Here is a 16971-nt window from a genome sequence, read left to right as displayed (position 1 = left end):
ATACAAACGGCAAGCAACATTATGTATAAACTTCAAGCTAATTTCTACATTACTGACTTAATTTTAGCAACATTTGTTCTATTTTTCTTAACCGTATCTGGATTTCTTAACACAGTCAAATATTATTTTCAAGTTCCCAAACCCATGGCTGTGTTGTGTCTCAAACCGTCCAAACTTCCCTTTCAAACTTCCTTTTCTTACATATTTCCCTGCTTCTATTTAACTTGTAAATTCCTCATTTAATTACAACAATATGTATTCTAAATGTTTACCAACAGTACATGTTTTTTCAGACAAGCCAACATTATTTTTAACATTCATAAAAACATCGCCACTTCTACTGTCTTCAAACTTCCATTACAAACGGCTTAGCAGAATTATTTAGAGCTTCGGTATAACTCCTAAATTAGTCAATTAATTACAACAACATATATTCTAATGTCTTTCAAAAGTACAGAATTTTCCAAGCAATCGAACCATTATTTTAACGTTCCTATAACAATGTCACATCACAACTGATCCATGCGAACGCTATGCTTAAAACTGAGAAAAGAAAATTCATGAAAATAAATTTATTTTAGGGTGACCATAAGTCCTATTACCTGGACATGTCCTCTTTTGGGTGCCTGTCCGCCTGTCCGGGGGGGGTTTATAAATTCCTTCAAATGTCCGGGGTTTTGCGCGTGTATCTGTGTGTCACAGTCACAGACCATAAAGCATAATGTATTTACAATGCACGTTCCAAGGCTCGTTTGTAAAAACAAACTCTGAGGGGCGGACCTCCACTCCACCCCTGAACGTGTATTATTCATAACTCAACTCTGCCCTGCGCTACTTGCTGCTTCTCACTAACTGCTCCAACTGTAAGTGCATCAGAGCAGGAAACCTGTTGGTGGCCCCTTGCTGTCAAGGCACAAGATGAACAGGATGTGAACCGTTTGTGGCTAAGAGAAGGAGACCATACAGCTGAACTAGACTCTAGAGGAGCGTAGGTTGCCGAAAAGGTTGTAATAAAGGCTGATAAAAAGGCTTCAAAACTTAGTTAAATCTAAGGTCAACAGGTGCAAAGACAACTCAGACCTGAGACACTTTCTATGTGACAAAACATACATTAATGTTTACACACTGTTGATGGGCCAAAAGTTCATCAGACAAAAACATGCGGCCAACAGACAGATCAGACAGACAGGTCAGACAGAGAGGTCAACAGACAGATCAACAGACAGATCAGACAGACAGGTCAGACAGACAGATCAACAGACAGATCAACAGACAGGTCAACAGACATGTGAACAGACAGGTCAACAGACAGATCAACAGACAGGTCGACAGACAGGTCGACAGACAGATCGACAGACAGGTCAACAGACAGGTCAACAGTCAGGTCAACAGACAGATCAACAGACAGATCGACAGACAGATCGACAGACAGGTCAACAGACAGATCAACAGACAGGTCAACAGACAGGTCAACAGTCAGGTCAACAGACAGATCAACAGACAGATCGACAGACAGATCGACAGACAGGTCAACAGACAGATCAACAGACAGGTCAACAGACAGGTCAACAGTCAGGTCAACAGACAGATCAACAGACAGGTCAACAGACAGATCGACAGACAGGTCAACAGACAGATCAACAGACAGATCAACAGACAGGTCAACAGACAGATCGACAGACAGGTCAACAGACAGATCAACAGACAGGTCAACAGACAGATCGACAGACAGGTCAACAGACAGATCAACAGACAGGTCAACAGACAGGTCAACAGTCAGGTCAACAGACAGATCGACAGACAGATCGACAGACAGATCGACAGACAGATCGACAGACAGGTCAACAGACAGATCAACAGACAGGTCAACAGACAGGTCAACAGACAGATCGACAGACAGATCAACAGACAGGTCAACAGTCAGGTCAACAGACAGATCAACAGACAGATCGACAGACAGGTCAACAGTCAGGTCAACAGACAGATCAACAGACAGGTCAACAGACAGATCGACAGACAGGTCAACAGACAGATCGACAGACAGGTCGACAGACAGGTCAACAGACAGATCAACAGACAGGTCGACAGACAGGTCAACAGACAGATCAACAGACAGGTCGACAGACAGGTCATAAAATCATCACACACAGTACAGAATTCCCATTTCAATCTCATCTCTTCTTTCTTTGTTCCTATAAAACTCTGCAGTGAGTTTTTAGTTTGTACCTGGTATGTCCCAGGATGAGGTGACATTAACCACATGAACCCTAGCGTCACTATTCTGGTTAGAACATGTGGTGGAAATAGTAGATCTACAAGCTCACAACTTTCAGCTTGTAGATCTGCAGACACGTAGCTTCCATGGCTACGTGTCTGACCGCTCGCTCCAGGGCCGCAGGAAGGGTAGTGCGAACGGTGCGGCCGCACAGGGCCCCGCACTTGGGGGAGCCCCGCAAAAAGTGAACAGAATCACATTTATTAAGAGTTATAAAAAGAAATAACCGCAAATAACCACCAAAAACTCGGAAATATCCGCCCAAAACTGCCCAAAAATCAGCGCGCGCGAGGATGGGGGCTGTACGCGCGCACGCGACTTCGCACAGGGCCCCGCATTTCTCCCAGACGGCTCTGGCTCGCTCACACTGGACTCCGGAAAAATACTGTTTCTGTAAAGCCTCCAACCCAGCGGAAAGGTCGTATGATTCTGAAGCATGTGAATTATGGCAACATTCCACTATATGCTGTATGTATGTATACTTTCTCACGTCCGAAAGACTTCATGATCTATCATTTCCCCCTTCATCACTTCCAGACAGCGTTGTGTCATTTAAAGTAGTCAGTCTATTCCTGTTCAATTATTTTCCCACATGATGTCCTATGTCTCATTTTATTTACTAACATTCAAGCCCTCCTTAAGTGGGTGGACTAATACTTTTCTTTTGTTCTAAGTTATTCGACTGGTCCTTTAGGACAACATGTCACACGTCAGGTCTCCCTCAAATATGGGCTTCAATTGGAACAGGCATGAGCCTAAGTCACAACCTTTGATGACAGCAAATGCCTGTCATTAAACGCTTGAATGAAAGATCACATAGTTATGACGTACAACGGAATGCAGTGGCATTTCAAAACATTTTGTGCATTTATTTACCTTAATACATTTGTGAGACGATTTTTATATTAAGAAGGTCATTTTTTTGTCATTTCTAAAGCTCCTTACACACCGGGGACGTTTTTTTCATGCGAATAATACGTCTTTTTTTAAAAACCTTATAAAGTCAATGCAAGCGTCCATGGAGCGAAAAAGCGAAGCGAAAAAGTGTATTTTAATTATTCGGAACGAGTCCGAATTTTGCGTATATTCGCATAATCGCCGGTGTGTAATGACCTTTACTCTCTGTTTACAGTAATACTATTGGGATATTTATTGCAAGTCTGACAAGAATTCACGTTACTATTACTATTACTATTATTACAGTGACGTAATTTCGATATTTCATAATAGAATGATATTTTAATATTAATACGAAAAGGCACCAGGAAATATTAATAACTAGAAAAAGTGCTCCTCGGAGCACAGGTCTCCAGGTAGGTTATTGTGGCCTCCTGGTGGCGCTATAATAGGCCAATGTGAAAAGGGTGTCATTTCTTCTTAGGCCTTGCACGGCAATCGGACACTGACTGCATTCATGATTTGAGGCATTTTGTTCAAAAAATTTGTTTTGCTAAATTAGACCTGCTGATGGCGCTATAACAGGCCAATGTTAAAAGGGTGACATTTGCTCCTATTGAGAATGTGCGTGCAAAGTTTGACCGCAATCGGACGCGGGGTTCATGATTTGCGGCATGTTGTTCAAAACAAGCCACTACTAGCAAACTTTAGATGTCAATCTTAGCCAATCAGGATGGAATATGAAAAATCAAACACATCCGTCTTGATCACATGACTACAGAGATCATGTGTAGGCCTACCGATGAGCGTGAAATTTTGATAAAATCGGAAGGAGTAATATAAAAAATGTTTTACATAAGTAGGCCTCCTGGTGGCGCTATAAAAGGCAGATGTGAAAAATGCAGGGCAAAGGTTTTTCCTTGACCTCTAGGGAGTGCGCTTACAACGTTTTACACAGATCGGTGAAGTTATAGGTAAAAACACGAATCGGCCTGTTATAGCGCCACCATGAGGCTGATTTGAAAATAGTCAAGTGGCATTTCTTCATGGGCATAGTGGAAATATGCGTGGAAAATGTCAAGGAAATTGCATGCTGTGTTCATGATTTGAGGCATTTTGTTCAAAACGGAGCACTCCTACAAACTTTGGAAGACATTTTTAGTCAATCAGGATGGAATATGAAAAATGTGAAAGACCCGTTTTGTTTAATGACTATAAAGATACTGTGTACCGATTTGCGGGATTTTTGGACAAAATCTGTAGGAGTAGTCAAAATTATGTTTTGCACAAATCGGCCTCCTGATGGCGCTATAAAATGCCCATGTGAAAAATTTGGGGCAGTGGTTCTGCTGTGGCATCCAGGGAGTGTGTGTGCACAGTTTCACTAGCCAACGGTGCCAACGGTGCCGGAGATTAGCTGTCCACAGACGGACGGACACACACACACACACAGACGGACGGACGGACACACGGACGGACGGACGGACGGACAGGGGGTAAAACATACTCTCTCGCCAGGAGACAATAAAATATTACGTTCTGTTCAGCCTAATTACTGCAGGCATGGTTGTTAAATAATGCAGGTGCTGAGTTGGAGAAAAACAAACAATAGAATGAAAGAAAAAATGCTCACACAGACAGCATGGGCTCCAGTATATCATTATTTTATTGCATAACATGTTTAAATAGCTCTATATTATTATATTTCTATAGCTTTGTTTGTTCAGTAACTCTCCAGCTCTTTAATGAACAGAGAATCAGCAGAGATAACTCAGACAGGATACAGGGAGTGATGACACAAAGCAATTAGCAGACAACATTGGAACAGAAACTCTACAAACTTGAAGTTCATGAATGGTACTGAAATTGTCAACCCACCTGAACATGTATTTTCTGTTAAAGTTGTACAATGCAGAATCACAAATAACGATTTTTAGCAACCTCTGCTGGTCACTACCGTCACTGCATACAATTTCCGTAGTCCTCGATTACCCAGAATTCCATTTGTTTTCACCGGAAGCCGGAAGCGTTTCAAAAAGCGATCTTTTAATTGTTTTATACTATCTACGGATCGTTTCTCTTAGCCAGTGGAGCATTAGTTACCATGAGCTGTGCTTTCTTTTTCTGTTCTTTTTCGATCTTCCAATCCTACATTCTCTTAAAATCAGCGTGAGGTTCCTTTTTGTTATTAGCGCGGTAGTTCCTGGCCAAACAGGAAACCGTTGCGATAGTTCCTGGATGACGTCGGCCAGGACGTCGGCCACGACGTCATGACGTTGGCCAGGAACGTCATTTTCCCGGGAAAGTCCCCCCCCGTCCACGTTCAATAGAAAATATATAAATAAAAGGCTTCCGGGGGTGAATTTCATGGAGTGGGTGTTGTGAAACTTTTGCCACTCACAAAAGATATACAATTTAACTTTAGTTTTGTTGAAAACGTTACCTAGTATACCTTTAACTAAAGAGCTGGAGAGACAGGGAGACCCCTGTTACTGAGCAAACACTCTATAGCAATGATTACTATCACAATATAGAGCTTAAACCTTTACAAAAAAAACATAGCAAATAGCAAAAACATATTAGAATACCCTACCTTTAATGCACAAATCATCAAGTCAACAAGTGAGGGATTGTGAAACAGTGAACAAGTGGTGTACACCCAGTTCTTACATTAATATGTTGTAGGAGAAACCTACTTGAAAAAGGCAGCACAAGCAACAGAAAAACTGAAGATAAAATTGTACACATGAGAAAGCTCAATAGTGTGACACACCACCATCAGGGTAAAATGCCATCATTAAGTGTGAACAGACTATAGAGACACCTCTAATAATCTACTAAAGGTTCAATATTAAAAGAGAGAGAGAGCCCAGATATGAAGACAACATAATTACAAGGGACCAAAAATAAACAAGTGTCCTGTCAGCAGGCCTGTTTGGTGGATATAAATATCACTGTGAAAGTGTGAATACGTGTGACTTCTTCCATGTTGTCTTCTCTTCACCATGTTTTCCGGACGTCTTCATTTACCAACCTGGAATAAAACAACATAAAACTTTGAAAGGTTAAACCCAGACGCACTGACTGACATTGAATAAGATATTACAGTCTGGCAATTTCTATTTAACTGCCATAAGGTCATAGAATATAGGTAAATAATATAGGCTACAGAGATTATGTGGCTGCTGCCAACAGTTACAATTCTCCCACCACAGTTTGAGAACGAGTCAAGGTATTGTCTTACTCTCATAATAACTACATGACACTGTATGTGTTTTCACCTTCACTTCATCAAAGCATCTATCACTTGCTATCAAGTGGATAGAAGAGTTCACACCACAACTATAACGATGACAGTGTTGAATGATACAACTTGGGATCAATTTCACAGCGATTGATGAACGATAGAAACAATGACAGCCAATCAAAATCCATCCCAAATGACAGGATGTCACATTCAACACGTCACTCATGTTCACAATGTTGACAGAATGTTATCATTCATCAGTGTGGATGCTCCCATCATTATCATTACAGTTCATTGGTGTGGATGGCAAGTAGCTCTGGAGTCCTGCATCTTAATGAATCAAACATTATGGTTGATGAACAGTTTGCATGGCAGATCTCTCTGCTGTTAGTTTTACAACCATTTGATCAATGTCCCTGTAAACTGTATCAACCAGAGTTTAGATTCCATAACCCAGAGGGACAGTGTGATTGACTATTTAGTTGTCAGAACAACCGTTGACAATGGTGTAATGGAGGAGTGACATAAACACTTAGATGACATGACTTGATGTTGATCAAAGTGACACATGAGGTGTTGATGAAATGACTATTTATGGTTATCAGCAGCATTAGCTCTGCAGCTGTTCTACATGAAGATAGAATCTTACCAAGAGATGTTCCTGCTTTGACCTGAGAATAAACTGTATCTTCACTTTGTTCTGGAGCTGCTGATTCTGCCAACGGAAAATACACACAAACAATAATAGCAGAAATTATAATCAAATAATTCAAATCCAGAGTATACAGGACCTAGTATATCGTTGCTGTCGGGCAGAAACCAGCTAACTCCATTTTGACGCTTTTGCATTTTTTTTCCCATAAATCAGTGCTATTGAACAACCTTTACGTCTGTGTGTTGGTAAAACAAAAAGTATTGAACCAATGAAAAGTATTAAAAAGCGCTTCTGACAAAAGCAGCTAACTCCATTGGATCCTCAAACTTTCTGCTAAACCAGCTAACTCCACCAAAGGGGGGTGGAGTTAGCTGGTTTTGCTGACTCCAGACTCCACCCCCTTTTGACCTCTAACCTCATTGTGAGCTTGGAGGTCCATTCAGTTGTTCTTATCAATGATGAACAAAACCTCCTAACTCCACTTTTTGTTTAGTTTTTTTTCATTTCTTGAAAAATGAACATTTTGCCCGACAGCAGAGATATATAGGATAAACTATCATATTGTGAATTGATAGTGTACATACTACAGTAGGTGGATATACATCTCACCTACCTGTCCTATTCTTGACTTTGTTTTGGTAGTTAACCTGGGCGTAGGTCACATCTGCTTCTAAAACACACAAGTCAGAGCAAAGTATTCTTCCTCCATGCATATGGTTTATACACACACTTACACTCAATGGACCACAATATAAATAACCTTTACAGATTGTTTTGTTTTATCCTTGCATTTGAATCCACAGTGCAGGCCCGCTGACAGGCGGGGCTAAAGGGGACAGTTGTCCCCCCACCCGGAGGGGGGGGGGACCTCAGGCGGGGGGGGGGTCCCGCCGGCAGAGACGTCGCAAACTTCTTAACATAAGAACTCATTTAATTTATATTTGTGTGGGGGTGGACTGGTGGAAATGTGCGCTGCGTGCGTCGCGACGTGACTGTGTGTGTGCGCTCCTGCGCATCTGATCAGAGAGAGAGAGAGAGAGAGAGAGAGAGAGAGAGAGAGAGAGAGAGAGAGAGAGAGAGAGAGAGAGAAGGGGGGGGTTGCCAGGTAAAATCTATGTATATAAAATTTGCGCTTACAGTATTGATTGATTTATTGAATATTTTATTAGGCAGAAAGTACAGTTAAAACACTTTGTCCAAAAGGTCCGTCCAAAAAAGTCCTTGATATTATTCATAGACCGGCTTGCTTATTGCTCTCACAGAATATGGCAACACTAGAAGTCACGGGGAGTAAAGTAAACAAAACATTGTGTGGATTTATGATGAGACAGAAAATAACATGTTTTCAACTAGAAATGATGAATTTAGGAGATGTTTGGACGTTGGAGGGACATCTATTGTGAGTACAGAATGTTTAATGTGCAGAAGTGGCTGCCGTGCCTATCAGTAAAAGTGCTCGTATCAAAAGTAAAAGTACTCATTATGCAGAATGTCCCATTTCAAGTTTTCAAATGTATAAAAACCTTTTGAAAACTGCAGATCTACAAGCTCTGTGAGCTTGTAGATCTCTGTGAGCTGTAGATCTCAGCCCTATAGGCTACATTTCGGCCATTTGAAAATAGCCATCTACGTTGCGTTGCGATGTAAATTGTGAGTAAAAGTACTCACAAGGACTGGAGTACTTTTACTTTTGAAGTACATTTTTATACCAATACTTTTGTACCTTTACTGAAATACATTTTTAATTGACTTTTACTTGTAAGGGAGTATTTCTACATTGCATTATTCATACTTTTACTTAAGTAAAACATGTGAATACTTTTTCCACCACTGGTTATGAACAGAACTGACTATATATTGGCTTGAGGTGGCTAAAGTGGCCAACGTGAAATCGCGCAGAAACCTGACTTAATGTTTTGAGGTCAAAAATATTAATAAATTAATTCAAAAACCGAGAAAAACCCGAAAATAATAATAAGAAATTAATAAATAACCAAATTAAAACCGCGCCTCATGCACGTGCATGGGGCATGGGGGGGCCCACTTTCGGAAAAGTTGTCCCCCAACCCAAGAATCCTGTCATCGGCCCTGATCCACAGTATGTTAATTTAAGTGAAGTTTCATTCTTTAACCATATGAAGCAGCTGTCTACATGTCTTGTCAGTACCTAGTGGTATTTTCTCATTATGTTTCAATAGAACAGATATAGGAAAAACTCCTACTATATTGTGAATTGATAGTGTACATACTAAGTGGATGTACATGTCACCTACCTGTCAAAGTCTGTTTTACAAGTGGTGCCAACGGTATATGTACAGTATTTATGTATCTGTTTGTTTGTTTGTTGTTTGTGTATGTTTATGGTTCTTTCTTTCAGACGAGCCTGCAGCTGAGTCCAGTGATGTGACATATTCACAGATTGAACTCAAACAAATGGGCAAGAAAAATAATGGTGAGCAATCAACAAACAAACATGAAATGTGTGTGTGTGTGTGTGTGTGTGTGTGTGTGTGTGTGTGTGTGTGTGTGTGTGTGTGTGTGTGTGTGTGTGTGTGTGTGTGTGTGTGTGTGTGTGTGTGTGTGTGTGTGTGTGTGTGTGTGTGGACAGTGGTTTGAGGAAAACATTGGTGGCAATAACAATGTTATCTATATTGTGAAAACAAACTATTTGCAATAATATCCTGATATCCAATAAATGTTTTGAGTATTGAAGGTAGCTAATCATCAATTGTTAAATAAATAAATGTATAAGAAAGAAAGAAAGAAAGAAAGAAAGAAAGAAAGAAAGAAAGAAAGAAAGGTTGTCTGTACTGTATAGTTGCATAATCACTGTTGGCTCACCTTGGTTTGTTATGTTGGTTGTTTTGATAATAGTAAATTAAAATATTGTTAAAACTACAGCAAGGTGAGAACATTGGTCTAAGCCTAGAGAATACTGATTGATCAGATAATAATATTAGACACACTGGGTTGATTTGGCTGTGGTGTTACTTTGATTAAACTGACATGGTGTTATTTATTGGCTGACTCTATTGGCTGACTCTATTCAGCACTGTGATTGGCTAGCGAGACACATAATGAAACTAATAACCTATAAATAGGACTATGCACTTAAAAAACCCCGCTTTTTTTAAGTGAGCTTCCATCACTGTGATGACCACTGTGATGACCACACCGCCCACTTCACTCTGGGTGTGATTTTTTTTTACTGCATGGCCGAATCTTTTTTGGGGGGGTCAAACCCCCCAAAACCCCCGAAATGCATAGAAAACTATGCATTATACCTATAACACAATACAAACACAATGGTCTTGCACCTGCATTAGGCTACTATTAATGATTGCTTTATTATTATTACATTTAATTATTATTATCATATTTTTTATCTGGAGCCAAGGTATGGCACCTGCCATATACCTTGCCATACCAATACGCCCCTGGTTCCAGGGACCCCCAGAAGCAAAGATTTGTGTTAATTTTTTTTGCTTTAAACATGTAGGCTATAATCAAAGATTTTCTAAAATGATTTTTTTTTTAATCTACAAGCTCATAGCGCTATGAGCTTGTATATCTGCTATTTTTGAATAGCCAAAGTATAAAATAATGGTTGGTTAAAATATAGCTAAAATCTAAAATGACACTTTCCCAGTTTCAAATTAGCTTCCTAAATTGAGTTGATACAATTCCTTCATTAAAGTAATGGATGAAATACTACAGTATATCAATAGAGGTGCTAGTTATAATAGTAATATACTCACAGAGGAGAACACAGAGCAACATATGAGCCATCTTCTCCTGTGATCAGGGCCGGCTTAAGTCTTCGTTTTGTCAGCGGGGGGTGGGGTGCAGCGCGAATTTTTTTTCACTGTTTTAGCGCTCCTTCAGCAGCCGCTGCTTCTAAATTCTGCCGCTTTTCAGCGATAGTTCTGTCTTCTTTCACTTTCTCCACGCCGTTTGGTGCCCCCACCAAGGTTGGTGCCCCCCCAAAGTTGGTGCCCTGTGCTTCAGCACCTAAAGCCCTTCTGTTAAGCCGGGGCTGCCTGTGATGAACGACTTCTAGCTCCTGTTCATACTGAACTAATAACTACTGATGAGACACACTGAGAGAGAGAGAGAGAGAGAGAGAGAGAGAGAGAGAGAGAGAGAGAGAGAGAGAGAGAGAGAGACTAGTGCAGCTGCTGCGCGCACCAGTGAAAGCGCACGCTCGAAAATAATTAGTACAACGGGCCAGGGCCGAGCTAGGGCCCACATTTTCGGCCGGTGCAGGGCTCTATCCTATATAGACCTAGACAAGTGAGCCATTGTGAAACAGTGAACAGCGTGCAGATCAGCTTATTTTTTAAAGTTTTACTTTGGCACTGTATTTACTTTCATAAAGTACTTTTGTACTTTTAATACTTTTGTACGGTACCTTTATTCAAGTCAGGTAGTCATGTCTAAAATGAGCCTCAAGTAGAGTTCTTCTTCCACTACTACCTCCACCCACATGGGAGTTGGATGTGTTCAATATGGCCACATAGCAAAGAGAGGAGACACACTGGCTCTCATTTATAAAAAAAAAAGTTTGTGTGTGAGTGTGAGTGAGAAATACTCTCTCTCATATAAAAATCGCGCCGTCATTCCACGACCCCGAAATATGGAACATAGTGCGTCCCGTAACAGTTCAATACGGAACACGTCTTTTAGTTTCCAAATAAGGAACGATTCCGTATTTTACGGGACGATTGGCAACCCTAGGTTTGGGGGACAACTGCTTTGAATTGCTATTATTGTTTACACACAACAGAAACCAAGGATTATATATTTCAAGAGCGAGAGATCACAGTAAAAATCCTAAGCATTCTTCCTCCATACTGTGAGAAAAACAGCATCTGAAAGTTTGATGGGATGCATTTTTACACGTGAGTGCAGTGACCACTTTTACATTGCATCTTATGAGTGGTGGAGTTCATTTGGTGCTATCTATTTTATAAATGCTGTTACAACTATAGCATAATGCAACATCATTGAAAAATGAATTGATTTTAAAGGCTACTAATATACTGGAGACAAAATAAGGGTTAAGGATGTGTTTGTTGTGTCATTGATGAGAGACTATTTTAAAACTAAGGCCTGTTGTTCATAAACATACAAAATACGTGAATTTATGTGTATTGTGTATTGCCTGTGAAGTATGGCCCAAATGAAATATACAGCAGACCCCCCATGGGAGACATCAAACGTCTTCCACAAACACGTATATTTCAAAAGACACACAAAGAACCGCCCCCCATGACAAGCGACTGGAACACCAACCAGGACAAAAATAAAACATTCAGGAACACTAAAACAGCAAACAACATCATACAGAATAATGCACATACAAGAACCAAGATTACATAGTACAGTGACAAGGCGAGTTATACAGCCAACCCAGAGATTCCACCAGGTTTAATAAAATTCCAACAATCCCATCACATAGTTCCTACACCGCCACCCCACGCCATGTACCTCGTCACGGGAGCCGCCCGGTCTTCTCAGCACACAAACAAAAGGCGGGCATTAAAGCAATTATATTACTCGATATGAGAACCATTGAAAAAGAAGTCCAAACTCTAAAACATCACAATATAATTGTTTTTGTCAGTATCATGCGGGCCTAAAGTACATGACATGCTTAGTTGCCTACATGCAAAATAAGTCTACACAGTGAAGTACAAGACAGTATACAATTGAACCCTAAATACACTAGACACAAACTCAAAGGAAGTCTTACCATGCTCAAAAAACAAAACAAAATTGCACACGTGCAGACAGTGACCTTGGCAGTGAATAAAACACATACAAAACACCTGCCACCAAGACCAGCCTTTCGTACAGACTGGAACAAAGGGCCCCAAGTACACTCAAATATACAGTAGGGGGAAAAAAACTAATTACATCCATTTTAAAAAAATGTCCATTTGTCTTTACATATTTTAAAAACATTTTCCATAAATCATGATTCTGTCCATTTTGAATAGCATGTATACATGATTATTGTGCAATTGACAGATTGTTGTTGTTCTCAGTTAATAACATATGTTTATAAATGGCAGTACGGCCACTCTACTCACTGTACCTTGTACATGTATGTTTAAAATGAAAGCATGAATATATATTAATCTGTCTACTATTTCTAATAGCTTAGTATTGAATGAAAAGCACAATGGTATATTTATACATATGAAACACAATTTTATCAATAATTATACAATATGTGTCAGCCCGCAACAAACCTGCGAGCTCAGAACATACGTTGAATGTCTAAAGAAAAAACTAACGACTGAGATGAGATGTCAGAAGTATAGAACTGAGTGGGGAAAAGAATAAGGGTGGCTATCAGTTTAGGCATTTAGCAGACGCTATTAATCCAGAGCGATTTACAGTAAGCAAGGACACAAGATAATACATCATAATACATCATGATACACATAATACATCAAATGCATAATAATAGTAATCTAATAATAAAGTAATACATAAGTAAACACATAATCTAATAATAACTAATACATACGTAAACCAAGAACCTATCATCAGCCTACATTGACACTATACACACGCCAGGTGACAGATAAGATAATAAAGTGTGACTGAAGATTATGTACAAACCAGGCGATTTTTCTCAGTTAGCCATGGTGGAATCCATAAACAACATGAAGGGAAAAGTGAAAAGCAGGCAAGCAGCATAGAAGCCATGAGAGCACTGACACCCTTGTCTGCCAAGCGACCCCAGACTGGCTAACATGGTATGTGAAATAAATGCTGATTTTGTTTTTAAAACCTAATGGTTGTTGTTACTTGTTACTGTATGCCAATATGATTAAACTCGTACTGGGTAACCATAAGAGTGGGCACATGGGAACCCTGTATATGCTTTGGAAAATGATGAGAAATAAGGTAAAATATACATGATTTGAAGGTAACAGGATATATAGATAGATAGATAGAGGAAGAGTGGTCGATGTTAAATTGTTTTTTTTTTAAACATGTAAAAAACATACATTTAAGTACACATAGTCCTACATTGAAACGGTTGAAACACTAGTTCATTAGACCTACTGTAATAGTAAAATTAGTGATATACTCACAGAAGATCAAGCAGCGCACAATGTGACCCATCCTTTCCTGTGAAGAACGACTCTGAAATGCCTTTCTACTTCCTGTTCACAATGAACTAATAGCTGTGAGAAGCAGATAGAGAGAGAGAGAGAGAGAGAGAGAGAGAGAGACACAGACAGACAGACAGACCACGCACCCTTTATGCTGTATGCTCCATCAAACCTCATCTTTCTTGTCTTCTCGAGAAGATTCATGAAAATCAACATTCACACATGTCTTCTTGATTTTTGACTGACAGGAGTGATTACAATACTCTGCCTGTCACACACTGTACGAGTATCACATTTAATACACAAGTAGAATAGTTAGGGTGGAAATATTGTCCAAGAAAAAATAACCTGTAGTTATTATTTAGTCACGCTCAGTCACTGAAACACACTGCTACACACGACCTTCGAATGTGTGTGTGTGTGTGTGTGTGTGTGTGTGTGTGTGTGTGTGTGTGTGTGTGTGTGTGTGTGTGTGTGTGTGTGTGTGTGTGTGTGTAAGCAGTAAAGGTAACCTATAAAATTGAAACGCTCGCGCGCACACACACACACACACACACACACACACACACACACACACACACACACACACAGACAGACAAAAACTCCCCCGCGCAGGTGAATACTACTGGAGGAAGCATATTATGTTGATCGTGTGTTGATAATGTAGACTAGGAGCACAGTTTCCAAATGCATATTCGGAAATGGATGAAAAAACTGACAGAATCTGCTGCAAGTGCAACCACCTCTGTTCCTGGGCTCACACCTAGCACTGTGAGTGTGGACGATAACAACAACACAAGCACGGCCTAGTCGCTCTCTGCCCAGGACCCGGTTCCCAGTTCTCCTGTTGTCACTGTCAGCACTGAATCGCCATTATCACCACCAACACCGTCAGAGTCTTAAAGGAGAATTTTTGACTAAAGTTTTCTTACCTTTTCTATGACGTTATGCTATCTTAGGATGAATGGTACAGTAGAAAAATGTCATAACTCCACCCCTGAGCCGCCACAGCTTAAAAGGTGCGCGGATAGGCCTTAGGTTAGATCACATTATTTTAATAGCTTTAAAAAAAAAAAAAATTGGTGAGATCTGACGTTCATAGTGACAGAACACTGTCCCAAAAAAAAAGTCTCGCTAGACGAGATTGAAATCTCGAGATTTCAATCTCGTCTAGCGAGACTTCTGTTTTTTGGTTGCATAGTGTTCTGTCACTATGAACGTCAGATCTAAAAAAAAAAGAAAAAAGAAAAGCTATTAAAATATGTGATCTAACCTAAGGCCTATCCGGGCACCTTTTAAGCTGTGGGGGCTCAGGGGTGGAGTTATGAAATGTTTCTACTGTACCATTCATCCTAAGATATCATAACGTCATAGAAAAGGTAAGAAAACTTTAGTCCAAAATTCTCCTTTAAGACGAGCCAGTCCAGGTTAGTCTGTAATTGCATTTTGTACAAAAAAAAATTGTGTGGTGTGCACACTCTTTTTGACACGACAGTCTGAGCTATATCTTGTCAATGTACCACTGGTACATTAGAAGGCTGCATAAATATATATTTTGAACTGTAAGTTAATAAAAAAACCTTCTGGTACTTTTTAATGAATAAGGCACGGGATACACGGACGCGTTTCGGTTAAGTAGAAAGTTGTCACGGTGCGAGGCAGAGAAGTGTAGGACCCAAGCGCAGACAGTGAAACGGAGACAGAACAATTCAGATGCAGGGGGGTTTATTCAGGGCCGGATACAGAAATTATTAATTGGGGGGGCATTAGGAAATGCTGGGGGGGCGGCTTCCTCGGCGCAGATTTTTTTTTTGGCGTTTTTTCCGGCTGTTTGTGTAATACTGCTTCCTATTGTTTAGGAGTAGTACTGCATGTGTGTGTGTGTGACTGTGTGTGTGGAAAATCAGGGCAGAGGATTATTTGAATTGTGCAATGATACATGATGGAATATGATTAAGGATTATTTTGATTATGGTAAGCTCACATTTCATATCATGACATAAATGTAACTTTCACAAGCCCCCCCACCCAAAACAAATAATAATATATATATATATATATATATTTTTTTTTAGATTTTTTTGGGGGGGCAGTCAGGGCATTTGGGGGGGCATTGCCCCCCCTTGCCCATGCCTAGATCCGGCCCTGGGTTTATTACTTAAACAGGGAATATAAAGACAACCGGTAACTGACAGAACACAGTGACAACATCAATGAACCAACACAGACTGGAAACAGAGGGGCATATAAATAGACAGGGACTAACTAGGCACAGGTGAGAACAAAGGACAATTAACACATGATTGGCTGTAACAGAGCAAGACACAGGTGAACTACAATTGCAAAAACATACTGGTGAGACAAGACAGGAAGAAACAACTAGGGTAGACAGGAAACACCAAGACAACACTACAAAATAAGGTGCACAGAGAACAGGGAACAAAACAACAGAAAGAGTGGCCTAAACAGGCCTAAAGGGTCCAATACCATATAAGGTCAGTGAAGGGCTAAATAATAAAGTCACAGTCCACGGTCCGAGGAACGGACCGTGACAGAAAGTGGTCAGTGTTGTTTATTACCGGGGGGGACTGATTTAATATTTTGAGGTAAAAAATAATTATTATTAGCTTGTTACCCACCCCCTTCTCTGTTCTCGGCGGTGGCTGGACCTGGAGCTGGGTGTGACTGCACACCTGTTCTGTGATGATAAATGGTGCATTTATATAGCACCTTTATCCAAGACACTTTACAATGGCTGCAGTTA

General features: G+C 40.2%; 1 protein-coding gene across 1 annotated transcript in view; it reads right to left on the bottom strand.

The window, feature by feature from the left end:
* The window catches only part of LOC308091030 (threonine synthase-like 2), a 19539-nt gene extending 18833 nt beyond the window's left edge, over positions 1-706 (bottom strand). The window contains exon 1 of the mRNA XM_080436328.1: positions 603-706. The gene's annotated coding sequence lies outside the window, so the exon portion shown is untranslated. The remainder of the gene's footprint in view (positions 1-602) is intronic.
* Between the last annotated feature and the right edge of the window lie 16265 nt (positions 707-16971).

The sequence above is a fragment of the Gymnoscopelus braueri genome (genome assembly GCF_963280865.1).
Source record: "Gymnoscopelus braueri genome assembly, chromosome: 8".
Lineage (NCBI taxonomy): Eukaryota > Metazoa > Chordata > Actinopteri > Myctophiformes > Myctophidae > Gymnoscopelus > Gymnoscopelus braueri.
This window is presented reverse-complemented; position numbering and strand designations above follow the sequence as displayed.